Genomic DNA, 26,089 nt, shown 5'->3' on the forward strand with positions numbered 1-26,089 from the left:
CAATGTAAGCCTGAGCTGCCACTTTCACCTCCTCTTCCTCTAGCCTGCACACCAGTAGCTATCTAGAAGAGTCTCTCCTTCCGTGGCGAGTGTTGTATCAACTTTACAAGTGGCAATTCACTAAGAACATAGGAAGCTGCCATGTACTGAGTCAGACCATAGGTCCATCAAGCTCAGTATTGTCTACACAGACTTCTCCATGGTTGCAGGCAGGAGTCGCTCTTAGCCCTATCTTGAAGATGTCAGGAAGAGAACTTGTAAACTTTTGCATGCACTTCCCAGATCAGCCCAATCCCCTAAGAGGAATATCTTACACTGCTCACACTTCTAGTCTCCAATTCATATGCAACCAGGGCAGACCCTGCTTAGCTAAGGGGACAAGTCATGCTTGCTACCACAAGACCAGCTCTCCTTTCCTAGTGTCTTAAGTGCCATTTGTCTTAATTTGGAGCATTGAGGACTTGCTGTACTCACACTTGGGTTTACTGGTACAGTTTATGTTGAAAACTCACTCTGTCTTGAGAAAGCCTGGGGATTATTTTGATACCTACCTTTTGTTAACTGGACAACAGGACCAATATATGATAAATATAACAAGTACACTCTCCTCAGTAATTCATCTTCATAAACACTCACCCAAAATGCAATGCAATGTTACATATCACTGCAGAATTTCAGACTATATAGTCAGCATATCATAAAGAAAGATAAACTGTTGTTGACACATGATTAGCATCTACCTCACACAGGGTTCAGTAAATAGGCACTAATTGTTATGGGGGAGGGCTATACCCCTCCCTTTCCATTTGCTACAGCTTCTGATTAATGTATTGATTCTATAGGCTTGTGTAAATCATTTAAGAAGTCAGTAGTACTAGAGGTGAAGGAACTCTTCCTGCCTCAGATTCTGCACATAATTTTCCTCAGCAGATTTTAATATTGAATATTCACCAAATATTTGATATACAGTATCAATATTTTATCTCACATGCTATTTGGGCTTTAATCTTAGGCACACTACTCCAGGGAGTAAGTTACCTCAAGATCATTGAGGACACACATAAGTCCAGCAATGCAGGGAAAAGCTTTCAAGATCAGTGGCAATGAGTCTTGATCATTTCTGTTTATGAGCCTTCCCAGGCATCTTGATCCTATGGTTTTGTTAAGCTGGCACTCCCACCAGTTTGTTGGACAGGAGACACAGGGAAATAGCAGGAGAAACAAGAGCCAATGTAGCAAAATCATCAACCACTCCCACAGCAACTCCACCATGCCCTCCAACCACAACACTGTGCACCACTGATGACACTCCCATATTACTCATGCACCATGCACAGCTCCGTGGAATACCCCCATGACGTCTCCTATTTAGTCCACACAGAAAGTGCACAACCAGGCAACTAGGGAGAAGCTACTATGTCTCTACTTGCACAAGCCCTGTGGCACAGTGGAGAAAGGAACACCTGCTTGAATCCCCTGGAAGCCCACACAATAGAAGACAACCAAAAGCAACTCTTGGTGCGGGGGGGGGGGGGGCAGCAGCGCAATCAGGACAAGATAACAAAGGAAGGATTAACATTCCAATTGTAACAAGCACCTGGCATCTGGCATCATAGACTAGGCGGGAATAGAAGGCCCACTTGAGAAACCTATACCACCTCCCACCCCACCCTGTCATGAGACGCATCTGGGAATGATAGGTTTACTTGGTACTTATTTCCCACCGCCCTATAATGTCACTATATTTTCTTCTTCTTTTGGAAACTTTAGAACTGCTGCCACCATGAAATCATATCAAACCTCCACGTTCCGTTTGCCTCTTTATGCTGGTCAGCGCGGCTTCACGGTCTTTGCTATCAAAGGTTTGACTATTGCTACTTGTCAGTAGAGTTCTGAACTGGCATCAGTTACTAGGTCACCATGAACTAAACTAAACACCATGAACTAAACTACACACCTCCCAGGTGTTTTGACAAGCATTTAACCAGTTCTTTTCCTTGACCAAATCTTACTGGAAGGTTTACTTATTTCCCCCTTCAATGTACTTCAGGCCACAACTTTATCTTTAAGGTCCACCCCAGGCACTTTTTATGAATACCCAATCCTTCCATATCAGGCTGTTTGTTTATTAGTCTTATTATGAGAGTTCCTGAGCCTCCCCTTCTTGGGACCGACTTCTGCCAGACCCTAGCACCAACTGCTCCCCCCAACTGCCTCAAAGCCCCACCCCCCATTTTTTACTAACAGCTGCTCAGCAATGTTCTGAGCACATCTGCAGAGAAGTGCAGAGCATCCTCCCTTTAAATGCCTAATCATCACACCCCCCGAGTTGGTTTAGATCTCTGTGGGGGATCAAGGTTCCTAGACAGATAGTTGTCAGAAGACTCCACTCGTGTACTGGTGTCCAGAGTCCTGTACAGATGTTCCCCAACTGTGAATATACTGAATGCCTGATAATTCAGTAACGTAGGCTTGCAGATAGCCAATTACCTGCTTACCTGTGGAAATTAAGATCTGCTGCTGGATAACCAGGCAGGAAAGCTTTTGTATATAGGAAGATAGCTCTCCCTGTCCCCCACGTCAGGCTTCCGCTGTTGTCCAAAAAACCAGCCTTCCATTTTCCACCAGTGCTTCTGCTACATGGTCATGGTCCTGGACTCACGCTGGACTCACAGAGGATTCTGAAAGTGGGGTGGGGCAGGAATCACACTTGGAGAGAGCCCTAGAAATACTTGGCTTGCCAAAGGCTTCTCTCTCTCTCTCTCTCTCTCTCTATCTATCTATCTATCTATCTATCTATCTATCTATCTATCTATCTATGTGTCTTGACTGCCCTTTTAAAAGTTGTAAGAGATGAAGAGGCTCTTATTTCAGCAGGAAGTGTGTTCCAAAGCCTAAGGGCAGCAATGGAGAAGGCCTGTCCCTGAGTAGCCACCAGACAAGCTGGTGGAAACTCAGGAAAGGGGCCTCAGGAAGCAACACTCACGATAGCTCTTTCACCTGAGAAGATAGTTTTCTAAGATTCATCCTTGCTGGAATCCTTTGCAGTGCTCTCTATTTCTACCACTCTACAGCCAGAGGCAATGGAAGGCTCCTGAGCCCTAAGGCTAGAACCAATGTTGGAGATTCAATGTTTGAGGAACACCATGATTTTTCTGAGAGGTACCAGAGCTAAAGACAACACAAGACTATCAAAGTTCACAGTTGGTTTCAGATAATTGCTGCAGCAACATCCTCAGTTCACTCAAAATTGCCTTGCATCCAGCCCGACACTTGCTCCACATGGAGCTGACCAGGGTCCTGATCTCCTGCAACTGATGATTGTCTTCCCCCTTTTCAAATCTCACCAATTTGCCCATAAGATTCCAACCTAGAATAGGATATATTGGAGAACTGAGATAGCTAGACCATTATCCAGCCTTCAGAGTTCCTCCACCACTTCTACTACCACCACTACTACTGAAGTCCATCAATAATAAACAAACAAACAAATAAATAAATAATGAGGGGAGGCGTTGCTAAGAATCCCAGCCTCCCATTTTCCACCACTACTGCTACTGCTATTGCTGGAAATCTTTACCTGAAAACAGCCAGGGGAGTAGCCGATCCAGCCCTCCAAGCAGTTGTTGAGAATTACCTTCTACATAATGATGCTTATAATTGCTGTGAGTTTTGCATTAAATTATCATAACTATCGTCATCATCCATCATCATTGCCATCATAACCACCATTCTTTATTATGGTCACTGACCAGAAATAATTGTCATAACTGTTTTGTGCAATGGTAGTTTTGTTAGTCACCTTGCAAATGCCATGCCAATGGTAAAGCAGGATATAAATCTAAGAGATGAACAAATATAGAGATGAACAAATAATGTGCGCAAAAATGACTAACATAAATGTGTGATGCTAGTAAACATTTGTGTAGGCTAGCAACTTATATGGATTTATTTGCAAAAGTGGAGTCAACTGTCTATAAACAACCCTCTTCATCCCCCCCACCCCACCAGGCACAGTACGATATGTTTCCTATGGTGTGTTGGGGGGCTATATATTACTGCTACATCCTTGCTGCATAAGAAGAATCAGCAGCAAAGTAGGATAATCTAAAGCTCCACATCAGCTGAGACAGTTTGAAGCCAACAGGGAGTCTCTGTTTTATGAAGGAATCACTGCTGCTGGAAAGAAAACTTCTCAAATAAAGCATAGATGCCACTTTGCTATCTCCAGGTTCTTCACTCGGGGGGAAATCAAGCCCAGGAAACCTGTTGTAATAACCTATTAAACCACAGACCTTATCAGATCCATTTTCTCTGGCTGCTCCAGATTATTCCATGGCAAACCATACACTCTGTGATGCATTTTAAATCTGCTTAAAGCCTGTGCTGGAAAAATCCAGCCACAAGAACATCAGGCATGGGAACCAGAGCCTAGATGGACTCAAAACAGCTGTTGGTGCATTAGAAGAGTCTGGGGCAATGGCCTGGCTGGGTTGTAATGCAGTGGGAAGCACAATCTGCCGAGCTGTTATTCATCAGTGTTTGTGAGTGCAAAGGAAACATCTTGGAAAATTGTTTCTGTCTTGTTCCCTCAAAGTGTTTTGTAATGAGGCTTGCAAGCCATGAAATTTTCAGTACTACAATGATTCTGCCCTCTCACTTCTCACAATGTGTCTCGAAGAATTAGCTGCCTGAATGCCTAATGACAGCCTAGACTAAAAGCAGTTCATGAATGCATGATAGGGTGTCTGTTCTGAATGGCCTGGACTTTCTCAGGTCACTTCTCTATAGTCTCCAGGCCTCCAGCTGACCTAAACATTTTATGAGGCTTGAAGGCAGTCTGGTAGAGGCATAATTCTCCATGTTATACCCAAAGATGCTGCTGAAATCTGGCTGAGGGAGAGACTGTTCCAAACTGAATTTGCTCAGCCTCTATGCTGAACTGAGCACCATTTCTTCCTTTGGGTTCTTCCCAAAGAGCACCATTTCTGAGCACCATTTCTTCCTTTGGGTTTTGTCATGTTCTGACAAAACATGACCTGAGCTGGAGAAGAGCTCCCTGGTTCAGCCCTGCTGCCCTCTTCCCACTTACTGGCCTGGCCTGGTAGTGGCTGCAGCAACAGTAGCAACAGAAGGTGAGATTTAGAGGTCTGAAAGACTCCATTGTCATGACTCCTGGTGTCCAGAATATGAATCTTCCAGGTGACCGAGAGAGGAGTGGGAGGTCTCCCAGGCTTCCATTTCTGCTGTCTTCATTTGCCACTACTGCTGATGCAATTCCTGCCTTATTAGGTTGAGAAAAAGAGGGGAGGACTGACATGCAGGCCTGGTTGAAAGCACATCAAGGGAAGCTCTCTTTCCACTGACCGTGGCTTACATTTTGTGCAGCATCCCACTGATCTGAGAGCAGGGCACACATGCTGGTTCTGTGTGACCCAACAGCACATTTTCACTGCTAGTGAAAGCAGAGAGGCTCTGTGGCTACTAAGAATTGTGTCCTCACTGTAGCAATGATTCTCTCATTGGAAGACGCAATCCTTCGTAGATGCAGAACTTCCCCACCTTTAGGTCCAGGCTCCAAAATTACCTATGTGCACCTCTGGCAGCTAGGATGGGATGCTGAGTTTCACAGAACCAGAGTGCCTCACCTCAGGGGCACCACAATATCTTGGGTGACCCCTGGCTGTCAGATGGTGAGATTTGGCATTCCAGGTACAACTCAGCACACAACAAACCCTTGCAAAACCAGTTTGAAAATGATCAGGGTGGGAGCGGGGGGCAGGGAATCAACATGTATACTCTGAACCATGATAACTCTACAATGCAGTCTCCAAAGATTTGAAAAGCTATTGTTTATACGCAGCCTGGAACCGAAGGGACCAGGGGAAGCTGGTATGCTCTAACCACGTATAGCTAAAGACAAGTGTGTCTGATGCCTTCCTGCAGGCTATTTACGCAGCTCTGATTGATTCCTTGCAACCTGTAATTATTTTAGCGGCATTTGTTTTCATGCTGGGTGCACGTTTCATTCTCAGTCAGATGAATGTTTATTTCGGTGCTGTTAAAGCCACTTTGGTTATGGTGGGGAGTGCGAGAGCCACCCATCCTCTTTGTATGCCTCAGCAGGCTGCAGACGCTCACTCTCCAGGGAGCCAGTTTTAGCATGAGTCGATTTTATTTTGTTGTTTCTTGCCTCTTGCTCCCTCTATCCCCAATCTTTCCTCTCTTCCTCCCCCCCCCGCTTTCAAGTGCCAGTTCCTTCTTATTTGCTTTCAGCATCACTTTTTTATTTTTGACTTTCCCCTTCTTTGCTGCATTCAAAAATGTCCACCCAGTGATGGCTAACTGGGTGGCATTTCGCGATCATGAGGAATCAGCACAAAATGGCAATAATGGAACCACCCATTCCTGCCAGAGGCCTTGGCAAGAGGTTATATCTTCTGTGGCATATCATCACATCCGCAAGCACCCCAGTCCACTGGCTACCATTTCCTCATTCAGAGTAAATAATCAGCCAGAGTGTACACTGAACTTGTCTGATCCCATCTCAGTGTGGCCTTTGTAGGTAAATACTTTTCATCTTTGGATCAGAAATCCCTAGTAGTACTCTCCCTTTCTTCAAGAGCACTTAGGGTGAATGGACAAATACCAAGTGGAGCTGTTTCCCAGACTAAAAAACAACCTTTTCAGGAGTTTCTACTATATGTAAAATGTAAAAGGGGCTTTCATTTTACTTGTATCTTTGGGTGCTCTGGGAATGTGGAAGAACTCTGTTGGCCCTTTCCCCTCAAACCTGTTTTCCTGATGAGCCTTACTCAATGATCTGCTATTCCCTTTTGGAAAGAGATTATCATGCAACAGCTACCCATGCTTTGGTGGCATCGAGGATAGATGAGTGGCATGCATTGTATTTTGGGTTGCCTTTAAAAAACATTCAGAAGCTTCAACTGGTCCAGAACCAGTGACACTGAAAGCATAAGGCTAGCTGGGCATATGCCCTGGATCAGATCTTTAATGCCCCAGATCATATGTCCTCTACACTGCTTGACAAGCTGGGCATGCTCTTACTTCAACAGTCTCAGTGATGGCATTGCACAGTTACTCTTAACAGCAACCTGCTGTACACACTGCATGACACCTGCATTCTCTGCAGGCACTCCCCACCCCTGCCATCTCATGATGTGATGGCAGTGGGTAGCAGCAGCCCCCTTACTGTGTGGTATGTGTGCTCCCAGTTAAAGCAGAAAGTCCCTGCAGTGCCTGCATGTGATGCTAAATGGCAGGTAGCATCTTTCTCCTCCCATCCCCTCCTAATATCATGAGGCAAAAGGTAGCTTGGAGAGAGCATGCTGAGCTTGTCACCACCACTGCTTACAGACAGAGTACAAGGGAGAGCAAAGGCAACCTTTAGTGGAGGATAATGGAGTGAGGAACTGGCTACTTTGAAAGACGGTGGCCGACATGATACGCAGCATATCAGTGATACTGCAAACTGTGTCGGGGCTGCTGTAGATGCGCAAGGCAGCCCCAATGCTGAGGATGAGTGGTGGTGCAAGCAGCACTGCCACAGTTATTCACATGGCAGTGAACGCAAGTAACTGCAGCTGTGCTGTGCATGCAACTTGTCTTCAGCAACATCATGACTGTCTTGTACATCCACAGCAACCCCAACACAGTTTGCAGCATCACTGAGACACTGCACATCATGGCAGCCACTATAAGTATGTTCAGCTTGTTCTCCTGGAAATATTTGCTTTAGGAACTGGAAGAGAGCACTGAATTCTTTTAGGGAGCATCAAAGGGTTTAATTATCAAAAGGTGTGTGTGTGTGTGTGTGTGTGTGTGTGTGTGTGTGTGTGTGCGCGCGCGCGCGCGCGCTCACGTGTGCATGTGCGCTGTGGACTTGAGTCAGACCCTGTGGTCCTCCTGGGCTCTAGATCTTTTAAGTGTTGTAGGGAAGGTATTTCAATGATCCAAATTATAGCAGAGCAAGTGTTTGAGACAAGAACCAAGCCCACTAAGAGTATCTTGAGACAGACATTTAAGGTTCACATACTTGTAATGGTTTATTAAGGAAGTTACTTACTTGAACAGAAAACCTGTGTCCCTCAGCTTGATATCTTCATAGTGCAAGAACAGAAAAAGCAGGTACAAAGAGGAGGAGGAGACCTCAGAGGATCAGTCTACCAATCAGAAGCCAGAGCACAGAGAGAGCGAGAGCGAGAGCGAGAGACAACAAGAGTGGGGAAACAAAGAGGAACACCCTCATAGAAACATAGGAAACTGCCATATACTGAGTCAGACCATTGGTCTATCTAGCTCAGTATTGCCCACACAGACTGGCAGCGGCTTCTCCAAGGCTGCAGGCAGGAATCTCTCTCAGCCCTATCTTGGAGAAGCCAGGGAGGGAACTTGGAACCTTCTGCTCTTCCCAAAGAGGCTCCATGCCCTGAGGGGAATATCTTACAGGGCTCACTTGTGGTCTCCTATTCAAATGCAACCAGGGTTGACCCTGTTAAGCTAAGGGGACAAGTCATGCTTGCTACCACAAGATCAGCTCTCCTCTCTTGCTTACTACTACTTCTACTACTTATAATAATAAACTTTATTTGTTAGCCGCCCCATAACAAATTGTTCTCTGGGTGGCTCTACTATCTCTATTTTCAATGCCTTTAGTGGTCAATAGGATAATGGAGCTGTATCTCCAACATTAAGTCCCTAACAATGCTCCTCTACAGAATACCGCAGCCAGGCAGTAATGAATTGGGGCCTCACTATGGTGAACATATTTCTCCAGGTCTCAAAAACCTTCACTGGCATCCAGCTGGGCATAATACAAAGTGCTGGCTTTAATCTATAAGGATTGCCTTCTCCCATATGAACCTGTCATCTGAGACCTTCACGTAGGCCTGTCATCTGAGACCTGTCATCTGAGACCTTCACATTTAGAAGGTAGGCAGCTGGCTACCAGAGCGAGGGCCATGCTGGCACCCTACCCCATAAAATTCACTCCCATGGTAAATTCACCTGGTGCCCGCAATACTAGTTTTAAGGCACAAGGCTTATTTTCTTTTAAAATCAATTAATATGAATTAGCTGCATTTGTTTATTTTTATCAGTATTTTGCTGTTTATTTACATTGTGTAAGTTGTGTAAGTTGTTTTTGGTCTGTTGACTGTTAATATTTATTGTAGCTATTTTATATTGTTTTAATTGGAGTTGTAAATTGCCTTGAGGAGGGCCACTGTAGCAAAAAGGCAAGACAAAAATCTCTACTAAATATTTTTTCCCCTCAAACACTGATTTAAATCCAAAATGCAAATACTTTTGGAGCTCCCAAATAGCTAATCAAGTTTCACATTGGTATTTAAGCCAAGGTAGCTGCCATTTACTGCATATTTATATCAAGTGCATAATAATGCTTGGTAAACAAAAACACACAAATACCTGGAATAGACATGAAGTCTGTGCTTGCCTTTTATAGAACATAGGGGGAGTTTAAAATACGGTATCATTGTTCCCTACTCAAGGTAGTATGTGTCCCACCAGAGTGCTTTGTACCAATTGGATAGGGCTGACTCTGGGGGAAAGAGCTTTAGAATATCCCAGAGCAAAAACTACTAGACTTAAAAAAAGAAGAAGGATTTATTTAGCAATAGCAAAGCTATACGCTCCAATGTTTTGCACATGAAAATAGGGGTACACTTGAAATAACTAATTCTCATACCAAGGATTACTTCCCAATTCCCACACAACCATTATATGTTGCTGAAATCTGGATTATTTATTATTTTATTATTTATTCAATTTCTATACTGCCCTTCCAAAAATGGCTCAGGGAGTTTTACAGAGATAAATAATAAATAAATAAGATGGATCTCTGTCCCCAAAGGGCTCACAATCTAAAAGAAACATAAGATAGACACCAGCAACAGTCACTGGAGGTACTGTGGCGGGGGTGAATTGGGCCAGTTATTCTCCCCCTGCTAAATAAAGAGAATCCCCACATTAAAAGGTGCCTCTTTGCCAAGTTAGCAGGATTGCACCTGTTACTGTATATGATGTACATTGCATAGTGCCATCCATTTACGAGTAGGTGCACTAGAGACATGATGTATCCCACACCTCTTTTTCTTGGGAAAAGAGCTTAATCCTGGATTATGTATTTATTTTTATATTTATATCCCGCTTTTCTGCTGAGGGACAAGCCACCTAATGGCGCAGCAGGGAACTTGCCTAGCAAGCAAGAGGTTGCTGGTTCGAATCCCCTCTAATATGTTTCCCAGACTATGGGAAACACCTATGTTGGGCAGTAGTGATATCGGATGATGCTGAAAGGCATCATCTCATACTGCGCAGGAGATAGCAATGATAAACCCCTCCTGTATTCTACCAAAGACAACCACATGACTCTGTGGTCACCAGGAATTGACACCAACTCGACGACAGCACAACTTTACCTTACGTTTTCTGAGGAGCCCAGAGTGTGGCATACATGGTTATATTTATTCTCACAACAATCCTGTGAGGTACGTTAGGCTGAGAGATACGCGACTGTCCCAGAGTCACCCAGTGAGTTTCATGGCTGAGTGGGGATTTGAAGTCAGGTCTTCTCAGTCCTAGTCCAACACTACAACACACCAGCTCTTGAATAATATGGTAACATGACAACTCTTTACCAGGGACAGATTCCAGAATATAGGGACTGGCTTGCACAGTGCACAGTGCCCATGGAAGAGAGATGCAGGTGTGGGGCTTCCACTGCAGTTGAGAGGCTGTCTGCACTGCTAGTGGAGATAGAGGCTACTACGTGCTTACTAATCTCCAATTAGGAATTGACATGGAGAGGTGTGACTGTTGATCCTTTTGGATCTCTTGGTGGCTTTCAATACCATCGACCATGGTATCCTGGGGCACCTGAAGGGGTTGGGAGTGGGAGGCATGGCTTTGCAGTGGTTCCACTGCTACCTTTCAGGTAGGCTCCAGATGGTGTCACTTGGAGACTGTTGCTCTTCAAAACAAGAGTTCCGGTATGTAGCTCCCAAGGCTCCATACTGTCTCCAATGCTTTTTTAACATCTACATGAAACCGCTGGGAGAGATCATTAGGGGATTTGGTGCAGGGTGTTATCAATATGCTGATGACACTCAAGTCTATTTCACCATGTCAACTTCATCAGGAGATGGCCTTACTTCCCTAAATGCCTGCCTGGAGGTGGTAATGGGCTGGATGAGGGAAAACAAGCAGAGGCTGAATCCAAGCAAGATGGAGGTACTCATTGTGGGAGGTCGAAACTTAGGAAGTGGTTTAGATCTGCTTGTTCTGGACAGGGTTGCACTCCCCCGGAAAGAGCAGGTAAGGAACGACCATATGCTGGTAACATCCAGACTTGACTATTGCAATGTGCTCTACGTTGGGCTGCCTTTGTACAAAGTTCAGAAACTGCAGTTAGTACAGAATGCAGCAGCCAGGTTGGTCTCCGGGGTTGCCTGAAGAGATCATATTGCACCCATTTTAAAAGAACTACATTGGCTGCCAATAAGTTTCTGGGTGAAATTAAAAAGTGGTGGTTATTACCTAAAAAGCCCTAAACAGCTGGTATACCTTGGACCCTAAATGTTCCAATGTATTTAAAAGAACGCCTTCTTCCTCATCACAACCACTGCCTATTAAGATCATCTAAGGAGCTCCAGTTGCAGTTGCCACTGGCTCTAGAGGTGCCCTGAGACTCTGGAACGTGCTTCCTAATGAAATTAGAGTCTCCCTTTCTCTGAATGTTTTTAAGAATGATGTGAAAACATACCTGTGTGCCATTGCTTATGTGTCACTCCTGCCGTTATCCCTAATGGAGCATGCTCAGTCTCTGATAAATAGGGACAGCTGGAGTCTATGCAGAATGCAGCATTTAAAAAAGCATATAAGCAAATCAACCTAAGAACAGTACCAGGATTTTTGTCCTATTTCTGCAGTTACATAAGTGAAACCAACCCCCACCCCAAATTATAACATGTAATATTGGCTCTTGAGCCCTGTTAGAATCCCATGATTTAGTAAGGCTGGGGATTAGGAGCCCTCCACATTATATTTCTCTATTCAGCCTTTGCTACTTGGTAGTAGGTTTGATTGTCTTTCCCCTTGCATTTTTCCTGGCAAGTCGGAACAGTGATGCATTTGTTTCTTTCTTCCCAAGCCAGTTCAACTCAGTGTGCCTTCGCTAAATCCCCCAGCGGTGCCCGCAGTCATGCAGTGCAGGAAAGGTGGCTTTGTGAGATAACAACCCTATTTCGGCTTTCGAGCTGTTGCTGTCTGTTGAGCCAGGAAAACCTCATGCCAGATTTCCTGCCTCCTATTCCCATGATGGCAAAGGCACTGCTCCAACATTTTGCTCTGTGCCAGGCATTTTACCAGAGCCAGGGCAGAAGAGGATCAAAGGAACCCGATGCCAGCTGTATTTCAATGACTCCAAAGAAGATGGCCTATTTGGGAGTGTATGTTAGCATGTACATCTGTATCTGTGATAATAAAACCACAAATGGGTGAAGCCTATATGTGTGAGAGACAGATAAATTGACTTGTGGTAGTGCATATCAGTGAGTGTATGTGTGCACGCGCATGCACAATTATATGTGTATAAGCACGTATCTTTCCTGGGGGGAATCCCTTTGCAAATTGTAGTCCAGGTGGCAGGGCTGATTTACCCATGACTCTGTGGAGAAATGTGGTCTGACTCAATCTATGTGGGCTGCAATTCAGCCTGTGATAAACCAGATGTCTGATGTCAGCACAAGTCCAGATCACAATAGATGTATCAGACCTATTGCTTATTTTACATTGGCAAAATTCAGATGTAACGCAAAACCAGAGTTAAATGTGGCAGTGGTTGGAATTCCATTGTGTCTGAATGTGTGAAAGGGGGAAAGGGGATGGTATGACAGGATGGGCACTAAGTGCTTTGCTCCCTCAAGAATGAAGTGACAGTTATGTATGTTCACAAGCACAAGCACTCCAGGTGGCATCATAAGCAGGGCACCCCGTCAGAGCACCAGGACAAAAACATATGGGGTGGGGTGGGGTGGGGTGGGGGAACCCAGGGCTAGGTTTTCAAGGCAGCCCCAGTCAGGGATTCTTGAAAAGCCAATTTCTATTTTGTGCACAAAAATGCGGGGAAAGGGGAGGCCCAGTCCCTTCTCCTGCTCAGGCCCTAGGCTTACTCATGAGAAGGGCTGGGCAGCAGGACACAAACTGCTCCAGTGAAGGGAGAATTCCCCCTATGCTATGAGGATGGATGCTGATCCAGAGGAGACCATTCCCTCATGATAGTGTAAGGCCATGGGGACACCCCTTCACAACTCATGCAAAGAACCATCTGTGGGGACAGCGGTGTCGTGCAAAATCTCTAATCATGTATGATGCCAAAACAGCCCCTTCTCCCACAGACCGCTCTCTCACGAGAGTGTCAGACCATGAGCCAGGTTGCTCTACACAGGAAAGCCGTGGGGATGGGTACCCTGGCAAGTTCTCTCCCTATCTTGGTTAGTGCCGCCAAGTAGCTGTCAAAGTGTGCCAGCCCATGCAGAAATGTGCACCTCTGCTTGTGCCTCAAAACAGCAACTCCACTGTCCTGGGGTAGCTGAAAAACCAGGGCTTCTCTCCGAGTTGGCAGATCTGCATACAGTGCAACACTGGCCCAAACCCGGGGATTTTGAATGGGAGTAAAGAACCATCTCTGCACCTGGTGTTTCCCCCATCCATGCACATGGCCAAGTTCTGAAAAATGGAGCATCAAAATCTCCTTTGGGTGCATGCAAGGCTTCCTGGGGAAGAAGGGATTGTAGCACAAAAGTTCTGTCTTTAACCATAGAGAGTGGGGGCCCCACACAAGCTGGGGCCCCTTTTTTGGGTTAGCTGAACTCATGAATGTGCAGTCTGATGGAAGACTTAGGGTTTTCAACCCGATGATCCTCCTCAGTAGACTGGCCCTCTCATGAGAGTGCAAGCCCACTGGCAGCAACCTGCCATCAGAGCATGAGTGTGGTTTGGTCTGCATTGATTGCTTTGCCAGGATGAGCTCTCACAAAAGTATCCTAGGTCATGGCGGGACAAATCCCACAGGGTCCTTTGCCCGCCTTCGTATATATATCTCCTCCTAGGAAGTCATCATGTTCCCTTCTCTTTCCTGAGTAACAGGCAAATAGTGCCCCCTCAAGGAACCCCCCAACACCAATCATGCTTGTGCAGGACTATTTTGGTACAGGGTTCTTTGGAGGGTGGAGGTCAGAAAAAGCGCTGGTATGGCATGATATTTATAGGGATTTAAATGCCCTTTCCATGCCTTTCCTTGCCGGGGATGAGTGGACCATTCCCAAAATGCACAATTGCACTTAGCATGCCCCCTTCAAGATTGTGGCCAATGGCAGCTGCCTTGGAGACTTGCTGATGCCCAGCCCACAGTCTGGCAATGCACATCCTATGGAACTTGCTGGGATTGGCTTCGCTGGACCAGGAAAAGAGAGAGGCTCCTCTCTTCTGGAACCGGAGGTTGTCAGACAGTGGTTGGATGAATGTCTGCAATATGGCTCATGGTTTCAAATTTAAACCGTGGGTTCGTCAACCTCTAATTTCATGTTATGTGTGAATGTGGCCAAAGTGAGGGGTAAGAATCCAGGTGGGGAGGAGATGGGCTGTGGCTATTGATGTGGCTGTGGCCCATCAGAAAAGGCACTTGGCACATTGTATGTATGTATGTATGTATGTATGTATGTATGTATGTATGTAACACATTTATATACTGCCCTGTATAAAACCTCAGAGCGGTTTACAATTTAAACAAACAGCAACTAAAACCTAAAAACCACATAAAACAGATGGAAATTACCCAAAACAAAATTTAAAAACTTAAAAATATCATAAACTAAAAGCCTGATGAAACAGGTGTGTTTCCAAAAGATTTAAAAACAACCAGTGATGGGGTGATCCTGATTTCATTTGGGAGTGTGTCCCTGAGCCTCGGGGAAACTCTAGAGTAGGCCCAGTTTTGGGTCACCACCAAGTGAGCTGCTGGCAACCACAACTGGACCTCCCCTTGTGATCTTAATAGGCGGCCGTGTTCATGAAGAAGAAGGTGCTCTCTTAAATACCCTGGGTCCAAGCCATTTAGGGCTTTATAGGTAATAACCAGCACTTGGTATTTTGCCTGAAAACTAATTGGCAACCAATCTAATTCTTTTAAAAGAAGAGTAATGTGGACTTTATGGGTGGCCCTGGAGACCAACCTGGCTGCTGCATTCTGCACCAGTTGCAGTTTCCAAACATTAAGCTGTGCAGCATGTCAGTCACTGTCAGCATTAAAATGTTGTTAGCCACTTTGGGATGAGGCAACCAGAACCATGTATCCTATTTTAAATGTGGCCACACTAAAGACCTTTGCAATATTGGCATATCAAACCTTGATGGCACCTCTTGCGGAGCTTCATAAAGTAGTCGATAATGTGTGGCAAACTGCAGTCTGTATGTCAAAGCAGTCAGAAAACTGCTTTGTTGCGGGCTGAACAGCATTGCCAGTTGAGTCAACCTACCTGTCACAATTACCGTGCTAAAACTTGGATGCGCTGGTACTCGTTGCCTTGTGCATGCTCCTTGGATTCACTCATCTGTGTCTTTATAAGCTGGGAACTCAGATGGAGGGTATGGTCTTGATTTCCTTGATATCACCAGTTAATACCCTCCTCCTCCAGTTAAAGATTCAAGCTGTTGGGGGATGGAAACATAATGAACTAGACTGCAATAGCAAACCCATTCACTTGTAAGCAAGAACCCTGATTGAAAAGAATGAGGAGTTTCAGTTTAGATGAACATTAATAATCCAATTTTGAGGAATCCCAGTTTGGATCAGGCTGCATTGAGATTGGGATGGCAGTTGAACGTGCCTTGAGAAATTCAGTAGAAATCAAAGGCTGACATCCAGACCAGTGCTGCACTAGTGCAAACATGTTGTGCTAGAACCTCTTCCTCAGTCCATATATGTGGCAGGGAATGATGGAAAGTTATCCGCTACCCTTGTTGCACAAGTGCAGTGCTTGAGAGTGGTCTGCCCAAGACCTTCTCTTTGTTCATGTCAGATGTTTTAAATATGGGACTTGACTTCCTGGTTCACAGTTCAGTCTGCCATGCAGTCCAATTCAATGCATATTTGCTTAGAACATATTCAGTGGGACTTATTCCCAAAGAAGTGTGCATAGAACTGCAGCCTAGGTTAGGGTTATTAGCTGCTTTGCTTTACTAACTCAGATCATCTCTTAGTTGGCATCTATACATGTAAATCAGCATGTGCAAATTATATGCAAATATATGCCCTCTTTTGTCCTTTATTTGTTGATGTGTGTTCTGGTTTTTTGTGTGAAGTCCACCTGGCCATCCTTAGAATAAAACATGTGCTAGCCATCTGAAAAGTCTACTGGCTGAAACCATCCGAGAGCCAAAAAGCACAGAGATTAAGAAGTGAGGTTGAGAAACAAATGAGTTGAGAAACAATTCAGTCTAGTTGCATGTATTAGTTTACTTAGTAATGTATTCGTTTGATGTATTAGTTTACTTAGCCAGCTCAGTTTTGCCAAAGCATAAAATTACCCCTAACCACCATTTTTGCTTGTCAGAAATACCTGCTGAAAACTCTTGGTAAACCTTCTAAGTGAGTTGAGGATGGAAATAGCTGTTTAATGTGTCTTGACAGGAGATGAAACACTTGAATGCACTTGGACCCCTCTGTGCTCCTCTCCTCTTCTCCCCCTCTGCATTGTTGCATTGATTGGACACACTATAGACAAAGTTGTAAACACAAGTATCACTGCAAACACTCCTGTGCACTTGGAGAAGAATTACTACACTCTCTCTTTCTTTCTATTAAATCACATCCCCATTCAAAATTCTGCTCTTTCCTTCATCATCTGTTAAATTGTCTCCACTTCCTTTATATCTGATTAGGGGAGCAAGTGTGAAGTTAAAGATTTCCCTTTGGTTCTCTTTCTGTATGGATGCTAAGGATACTAAGCAAGTTTACCTACAAGTGAACAAGTAAAGAAGTCTATTGTCCCCCAAATCCACTGGCTGAAACACCCATTTTCATCCTGCTTCAGAGGTGACCCTGGATGGCAGGTTACTGCTGGGGTGAGGAGTGCCTCTTGCTGGTGCTCACTTTTTCATTCTAAAAAGGGCTATCTGTGTGTAGGGAAGGGGATGCACCTGTTTGTGTGTGAGAGTATGTTGAAAACTCTGTGCAAGCTGCTTTGTGTTTGAATCTAGCTGTATCATAATGGATTGGATGTCTAATTACAGTGAATAAGCCTATCATAAGGGGTGCTTAGTGCAAGAACATAGAAAGAAACATCTGTTTGATCTTGTGCTACTAGAAGATGTTGACAAGTTGTACAACGGACTGCACAATGCACTGTACAAAAGGCTGCACAACACGTTGTACAATGCATTGCCCAACATGTTGCGCAGCCTTATGGGAATTACAGGTGAAACTCGGAAAATTAGAATATCGTGCAAAAGTCCATTAATTTCAGTAATGCAAATTAAAAGGTGAAACTGATATATCAGACAGACGCATTACATGCAAAGCGAGATAAGTCAAGCCTTAATTTGTTATAATTGTGATGATCATGGCGTACAGCTCATGAAAACCCCAAATCCACAATCCCAGAAAATTAGAATATTACATGGAACCAAGAAGACAAAGATTGAAGAATAGAACAATATCGGACCTCCGAAAAGTATACAGTGTACTGTGCTTGATTGGCCAGCAAACTCGCCTGACCAGACCCCATAGAGAATCTATGGGGCATTGCCAAGAGAAGGATGAGAGACATGAGACCAAACAATGCAGAAGAGCTGAAGGCCGCTAATGAAGCATCCTGGTCTTCCATAACACCTCATCAGTGCCACAGGCTGATAGCATCCACGCCACGCTGCATTGAGGCAGTAATTGCTGCAAAAGGGGCCCAAACCAAGTACTGAATACATATGCATGCTTATACTTTTCAGAGGTCCGATATTGTTCTATTCTACAATCCGATATTGTTCTATTCTACAAACGAGGTGGCTCTTAAGCTAAGAGAAAGCAATAACTGGCTCTTAGGTGAAAGTTGATGTAAGGTGTGAGTGTAAAAAACTAGCAGTTTGCCATTTGAGAGACAGACAGAACGAGAGAGAGAGAGGGATAGAGCTGAGCACAAAGGCACCTTGGAGTGCAGGGCCTCTCTCCATGGATCTGATGCCAAGTGGCAGATCTGCTGGCTGGGAAGGTAATCTGCCTTTACATTTGTAAATAAAGCACATATTGCTAGAACACTGCAAGTCCCAAGTGATCTCTCCTCCAAAGGAAGCCAAACCCAGGTAGGGCTGCCCCGGTACCTCTTGTCACTCGGGGAAGTGGGGAAACACATAACAGTATGAGAGCACTTGCTCCGCACCTTGTGGGTCACCTCCCCCACCCCCAGCTGCTGCAGGGATGTTTCTCCTCGGGCATCTCTGCTGAAGTTTCATCCAGAGAGAAATCCTGCATCTCAGCGATTCCAGGCAGCTCTGAAAAGCAAAGCCATAAATCAGGGTGCTGAGCAGCCTTCTCGGCAATGACAGGCCCACCCGGCATTACTGCAGGGTCTCAGCCATTTGCAGGGAGGACTGACAGATGGTGATAAATAGCGCTGGGAAGCAGTTGCCCCCACCACTGTGAGCTGCCTACCTGGCAATCATGTATATTCCCCCCACTTGTTGGCTGCTGCCTGCCTGGCTGGGGTGGAGATTCTGAAGTGGTGGCTTGGAAACCAAGGCTATTATGTCAGCAGGAGATGGAATTTTGATCCCCTTGCAAGTTTTTGGATTTTTGCAATTCAGAAAGAGAGCCAAGGTTGTAGTCCTAGTTTCTCCATAACAATCACTGTAAGAATGGAAATAATAGAGGGGAAACCCCAGAAGAGCATTAGGCATAGCAACTACACAAGGCACTCAGCTAAGACTCAAAGCTCTTTGGGCTTTGGATCCTATCAATGGCTGTGGAACTGGGTCTCGATAGGATGCCAGTCGTTGGCGATATCTAATAGAAGAGATGGCTAGAGTTCAAACCTACAGCCTGCTTGAAACTTACATGCATTGGCTGGGGAGTCAGACCATAGACAGTGAGGCTTGACCGGTTAATCAATGCTTGTGGAGTGATAAGCGCTCTCTGCACTTATCCAACAGTATCCGAATGACCATTATGGTAAACGGATCAGAATGTTGGACTAGGACTGGGGAAACCAAGGTTCAAATTGCTACTCAACTGTAAAATCTCACTGGATGACCTTGGTCCAGTCACTCTCTTCCATCCTAACCTACCTCACAGGGTTGTTGTGGAAATAAAAAGGTGTGCGTGGGGAAGATGATAGAACCATGTAAGGTTCCCGGAATACTTGCATGTCTTTGTTATTTACTAGTAGTACACTGCGAGCCCTTTCTCATGATCATGAGAAAGGGCTCCAAGGGGCAAGGGGAGGAAGCCTTTCAAAGTTTACCTCCCCCGCAGATGAGCCATTCCTCTTTGCTGATGCTCCTCCACCGATCCTCCTTTGCCGATGATCCTCCACCACTGCCGGCAGGCCTGGGAGGCCCTCAGAACTCCCATAATGCGCCATGCAAGTGCAGTGGGGATCCCCTGGTGCTGCACTCCTGCAGGGAGCCCTGCAGTCTTCCAGCCCAGGCTGCAAGCAGCTGGAGCTGGCAGACAATTAAAAAAATGAGGTTAAGGGAAGGCTTGCTGCTGCTCTACTGCTGGGAACCAAGGGGCTCCCAGCAGTGGTTCTCATGCACCAGCAAAACCAAGCTGGACTTCCTTAGCCCAGTTTTGCCCGTGTGTGTGAATAGCCCCGACATGTGGCAGAATTTAGCATGGGCATTGAAAATGGGTTCCTTTGCCTTTCTAATTCCCTTAAGTGGGGTGGGGGGAACCCCTTGCTAACTGAATAAACAGAGACTAGGGCCCCACCACTTTTTCATGGGAGAGGCTTCCTGTCTTCATGAGAGCTGCATGACAGGCAGAAACCAAAACAGTTGCTCTTTCCCTCATTGTTGCAATGCATCTTCGTACAGTGAGAAGCTGTACCTATTCCTGCCTGCTATGCATATTGCTGAAGACTCAGAGCCTCTGCTGGGGAAAAGGTGGTGACCCCAAGACAATACTGTTCCTGTGATGCACTTGCTCCCTGCATCCTGAAAGCTATCCATTATTCCAGAAGGTGTTTCTTCCTTTAGAAGCAGTAGGCAAAATCTGATCTTATTTGGTGGCCTCTGTGTCAATGACCTTCAGGAACCTGTAGAATGCTCTAGGCCAGGGATTCTCAACGTGTGGGTCTCCAGATGTAATTGGACTTCAACTCCCATAATTCCCAACCAAAGGCCACTGGGTCTGGGGATTATGGGAGTTGAAGTCCAATAACATCTGGGGACCCACACATTGAGAAACCCTGCTCCAGGCAGTGGTCTCAGGAGCCTACGCACGGCTTGTGCATTGGATGGGTTCTGGCAGCTTTAGTTCTGCCTGACTTTTTCTTCCTCATTGCATTTCTCTCTGCTTTTGTTTAACGAGGTATGATAGGTTGTGGAAACTGACAATGGAATTACCTGGTGCTGCAGACTCTGTCAGTCTCTGTTAAGCCCACAGCCAGAAAGAAACAAGTTCAACAGATGCAGTTTGGCAGCCTGCATGACAAGAGGGGGTTGCAGTAAGACTTTTCCACCCACAAAAGAACTGCAAGTTCCCAGACAAATCTATTTCATCCATACCTGACTTAGTTTTTACAGGCAGACTGTGGCAATTGGAAGTGGGAATGCAGGAGCAGCCACTGAATCAAGGTTGAGAGTCCGAGAATTGAAGACCTCCAGGGCAGCTCTGGGCCTCTGAACAATTCCACTTGGCCTTTTAGTTGCTAATCCACATCAAAAATGCATTGCAGAGAATGGCGTTTGTGGCAACAGAACTTTCTGCAATGCTACCTCCTGGAAAAGGGAGGTCAGGGTCATTCACTGCAACCCTATTCTCTAAGTGGCCATGCAGGAAATCTAGTTGCTGACCAGGAGCATAGTTGTCAACACCTCTTCACATAAAGCAGGGGTTCTTAACCTTTTTTGCTTCTATGGATCCCACCCCACCCCTGCCCAGGTCTTCATGGACTCCCACCCCTTTTATATACTGTAATATATTTTATAAAGCTCCAGTAGAAACTAGAGTGGGGAAAACAAGTAGTCAGGACAGTTATTTCAAGAATTTTATTCTACCTCACCAGGAAGCAAATTAAATTCAGTGCAGCAAAGGATTTGCATAAAAAAAGATCTGGGCCCTTTTTATATTCATTGCTGGGAATAGTAGAGCCTGTTACACTCTGATGTCACTTGTCAACAGTGAAGGTATAATTAAAATGCAAGAAAAATACATACTAAGGCTATTTTCACAAGCAGCTTAACCCAAGCTAGGGCAGCCCAGACTGGGTTAGGCTGCTTGTGTGGAGTACGAGGATCACTTCTGATCCCGGTGCTTCCACCCTGCCTAACCTAAATTTTAACGCCAGCCTTTAGCCAGGGTTAAGGGCAGGAACATGCCCTTAACCATGGTGCTGGGGTCACCATACACAGTTGTGGGTCTATGTATCGTGCAGCACATTGTGGGATATCCAGAGGCTGGGACACATTGTATTGGCCTCTGAAGAGCCACACTGCTTGGAGCAGGGCAGATCGTGTGGGTGTGCAGTCCGTGCACCCCACCAACAGACATTGGTCAACTAGGGTTCATCCCTGCCTTTCCCCCCGCCACCATGGGGGTGATCATGTGTATAACCTAATTATATTTGATTATAAATGACATTTTCAGGAGCTACCTTTAATTATATATTTAATCCTCCACACCACATCTGGACCTAGCCCATAGACCCTTAGGAGTTCCTTGGACTCTAGATTAAGAACCTTGTGCTAAAGCTTATTACATTGACATACTGGGGCTATTCTCATGATCGGCAAAAATTGGGCTGGGAGAGCCTAGCCCGATTTTTGCTGATCATGTAAGCCACCGGGCTCAGAGGCCAGCCCGGTGGTTTACAAGCGGGTCACCTGCTTCTATAGCCCTCCCCTTAGCCCGGGTTTATGGAGCGAGCGCTCCGCAAACCCGGGCTATCTGATTGTGAGTAGCCGCAGCATGGCTCCGCACCACAGCTACTTGTGAGTAGACTCCCAGAGGGGAGGTGAAAAGCCACCTCACAGCTCTGGGGGTCTCCCCAGTATGCCCTGCACGCTCGCTCAGGGCATACTGGAACTTCCGGGGGCCGCGCGGCCCCCGAGCTCCCCACTGGCTCCATCATGGAGCTGGAAATCGTGTGGGTGGCCGATCCAGCCGCCCAGGGATCCCTCTCCACTCATGTGCGGGGAGAGTGGGCTTAGCCCGCTCTCCCCACGCACCCTGCTAAACCAGGTCTCACCGATTGTGAGACCCGGCTCATTGACTGAGTGTATTTATATCTCACTCTTTAGCCTAGACAGACTCTCAAAGCAACCTAACATTCAATAGGCCTGTTCACATAATAATCAAAATCAGGGTAGGAGGCATTCTAACCTATGTGAACTCATGAAAATCCCTCCAACACAGGTTGCTCAAAGCAGGGTAGCCCAGCTTCTGTGCCCTGATCTTCAGCAAGATAGGAGGGAAGGAGAGCTCTTCTCCCTTGCTTTTTTGGTCTTGTGTATCCATTTACCTTCTGTACCCAGTCACCAGGTCCCAGCAGGCCTGGAGACAACAGAGCTCTGGCTACAGGGGCTGACATCCATGGAAGTGACATTCTGCAAAACACACTCTATGATCCTGTAGCTAGAGTAGCTTGAACAGGGTTGGGTCTACCTCCCGCTCCTTAATGGCCAGTCAGAGAGCAGCTGCTTATATCACATGGCTTTCCAGTCTACTGGCAGTGCAAAGCATGCTGGGAAGACCTCCTAGGTCTTCAGAGGATTTTCCAAGCTTGCAGCTCCTGACTGAACCAATGGATACCTCACCTGGTTTATTTGTGTTTTTCCTGGGTTTGCTCAGCTAAACAGAGGTTCTGATCATGTGCTGCTCTCTAACCCTCCAACCCAACTCCAAATAGTTGTGTGAATATTAATTTAAAAGGTACAATGTTTAGGTGGAGGTGTTTGGGGGAATCTAGCTGCAGATGGACGCAGACTGGCTGATGTCAAAGATGCTGGCCCACAGAAGTAGCCCCTCTATGTCTCTACAGAGGGCCTGTTCAGACTATATGTCCACTGACCATAATAATATCTTTCCCCATTTATTGCATCATCTCACCATCACCTAATCATGCAAACCACTGAAGGTCTGCCCCTTGAAAACGGTGGAGAGGGTCCCCTGTGGAGAGGTTGGTCTCTCCCTCCTGCCCTGTTCCAGTGGTCTGGGGAGGGGGGAGGGACCCATTTGTTCTCAATTTAATGTAATTGGTTCAGTCTCCATTACATTAAATAGAGGGCCGAATTGAGACCTTGCAGGGGCAAAAATCAAGGGCTGGGAGAGGAAACCAGTTCCCTGAGGGGGGTGGCTCCCCTTTCCTACCCTACACCCTTGATTTTCTCCAGCAGTGTTTGAATGTGCTCCCTATTTAATGTAATGGAGCTCCAAAATGGGCACCGTGCCAGGGGAAAGGTCAGAATGGGCCGAAGAACAGCTGAACAGGCTGGTTTTGGAAGGAAGGGAGGCTGGCGGGAGAGGGGGAACCTCCTCGGACCCCTGCACCACTTTGGAGGGCATAAGTTTCAAAAAACTATCTATCTATCTATCTACATTTGCAAACCCCTGGACTGAACCAAACTGGGAGGGGGTGGTTCGAGGGGGGTGCCGGACCGAACAGGTCCATTCCAGTTTAGGTCCGGTTCAGACTCGATCCTGAACCAGTCGAGCAGCTGGTTCCGTCCATACCCCTAATGCATAGACATGGTCCCATGGGCACGATGGCGTTCCAGAAACCTTCAGTGGCTTCTGCTCCCTCATCAGGACCAGACCATGGCCACAGCCCATATACCTATCACAATTTTCCTGCACCTCCGCCACTCCCTTCACTGGTGGACTTCTCCATGCCTGGACCGGGGAGTTCCTCAAAGTCCCCCAGATCCAGGTCATACAACATATGCCAACAACTTGGGCTGGGGAGCCATTGTTCAGTGCCTCGGTTCCACTGTCCCCAGGTGGAAGGGATAGCTGCTCTAACATAACCATGACCCCAGGGACTACTCTACACCATTCCTCTGTTTGCACTGATTCTGAAGGTCATACAGAAATTTAGGGAACAGGGCACCCAGCTGATCTTTGTTACCCCCTTCTAGCTGAGATGCCCATGGTTCTCAGATCTCATGGCCCTGGCTGTAGAACCCCCGTGGCCCTGTCCAGACCACCCAGACCTGCTCAAACAGGGTCTTCTTTCCCCTGCAGAGCTGTCATGGGTTCAGCTTCATGCTTGGAAACTGAGCGTACCCTACTAGCAACCAAGGGGTACTCCAAGAATATCCAAGATACTATTCTGGCTACCAGGTGCCAGTCCATGGTCAGAATATATCAGACTACATGGGCAGTTTTCCTTAAGTGGGCCAAGTCCAAAAAGATTCCACCTCTGAAAGCATCAATATCTCAGATACTTTCTTTTCTCCAAGCAGGCGTAGACAAGGGATTATGGCCTAGTATGTTCGGGAGACAGTTGTCAGCTCTCTCATCTTTACTTCATTTGTCAGAGACAGTTGTCAGCTCTCTCATCTTTACATCATTTGTCATCCCAGATCTCCATGGCCTCTCATCCTGAAGTCTGGAGGTTCCTAAAAGAGGCATCTAATCTTGCACCCTCCTCCGTGCATAGGTTCCCCTCATGGAATTTAAATAAAGTACTTAATGCTCTGACAAAGCCTCCATTTGAACCCCTCAAGACGCTCCACTTAAGCTCTTGACTTATAAGGTCTTATTCCTCATAGTCGTAACACTGGCACATAGGGTTTTGGAACTGGGGACACTCGCCATCTGCAAACATCTCTGCCTTTTTCAGCCAGACACAGTAGTCCTTAAAACAGACCTTACCTTCTGCACGAAGGTTCACACTCCATTTCATAGGAACCAGGACATAATCCTTCCTACCTTTTGTCCTTCTCCTCACCATCCAAAGGAGAAGGTCTGGCATACACTTGATGTGAAGTGAGCACTCAAGTTTTGCCTCAGGTGCACTAAAGACTTGCATAAGACTGACACATCTCCTTTCAACCGGCATCTATTGGAATGAAGCCATCTAAAGCTACCCTGGCATGTTGGATTAAGGCTTGCATTTCTCTTGCCTATGAATCCTTGTCACTGTGTCCTTCATCCAGAATCAGAGCATATTCCACAGAGTGCGACCATGTCAGCTGTTTTTTCAGCAAATATTTCTATCTCTGAAATATGTAGGGCTGTTACCTAGTCATCAGTATCACCCTTCGTCAGGCATTACAATCTAGACATTCACCAATCAGCTCAAGCCACCTTTGGGTGCACCGTATTGCAGTGGTCTCTGTTTAACTCTGTTTTTCTCTGCCATAAACCTTCCCACCCAGAGACAACCACTTTGGTATGCCCCAATAAATAATGATAAATGATAACTTCTTACACTGTTGGAGAAAGTAACATTGGTATTACTTACCATGAAGGTTCTTTCTCCCCAATTTACGGAGGTTATCCAACCCACCCTAGGTTTATGGGTGTGGTTCAGGTATGATTTAGTCTATTTTGGATCTTACTTCATTTTTTCTTTTTTGGGAAACATCTCCTGTTTGTCTGCTGTTGTTGCCTCTGGCAGTTGTCTTCACATTTGCCTTTTGGGCTGACCTTGTATCTGCGTTTTCTATATAATTCCATTTTATTGTGTCCTTTTCTTTACTTTCCTGCATTTCTTCCTCTGGAGCCTTCCACAGTGGCAGCTTAGCAAGACAATCTCAGAACTGGGAGGAACTTGACCAGTGGCATCTTGAGATGGCTTCTAATCTGCATAAAGAGTCCTGTCTATTGGGATCA

The 26,089-nt window shown here is 45.9% G+C and overlaps 1 long non-coding RNA gene across 3 annotated transcripts in view; it reads right to left on the reverse strand.

The window, feature by feature from the left end:
* The window catches only part of LOC128324055 (uncharacterized), a 56,940-nt gene extending 34,065 nt beyond the window's left edge, over nucleotides 1-22,875 (reverse strand). For 2 of the 3 annotated variants that reach the window (XR_008306607.1, XR_008306605.1), the window contains exons 1-7: nucleotides 22,773-22,875; nucleotides 20,656-20,733; nucleotides 19,551-19,752; nucleotides 18,743-18,937; nucleotides 18,471-18,582; nucleotides 16,659-16,813; nucleotides 15,576-15,747 (exon numbers count right to left, since the gene is read on the reverse strand). This is a non-coding gene — a long non-coding RNA (uncharacterized LOC128324055). Of the gene's footprint in view, nucleotides 1-15,575; nucleotides 15,748-16,658; nucleotides 16,814-18,470; nucleotides 18,583-18,742; nucleotides 18,938-19,550; nucleotides 19,753-20,655; nucleotides 20,734-22,633 lie in introns of all 3 variants that reach the window. The other variant, XR_008306606.1, reaches the window with a different exon arrangement.
* Nucleotides 22,876-26,089: the final 3,214 nt, after the last annotated feature.

This window comes from Hemicordylus capensis, chromosome 4 (genome assembly GCF_027244095.1).
Source record: "Hemicordylus capensis ecotype Gifberg chromosome 4, rHemCap1.1.pri, whole genome shotgun sequence".
Lineage (NCBI taxonomy): Eukaryota > Metazoa > Chordata > Lepidosauria > Squamata > Cordylidae > Hemicordylus > Hemicordylus capensis.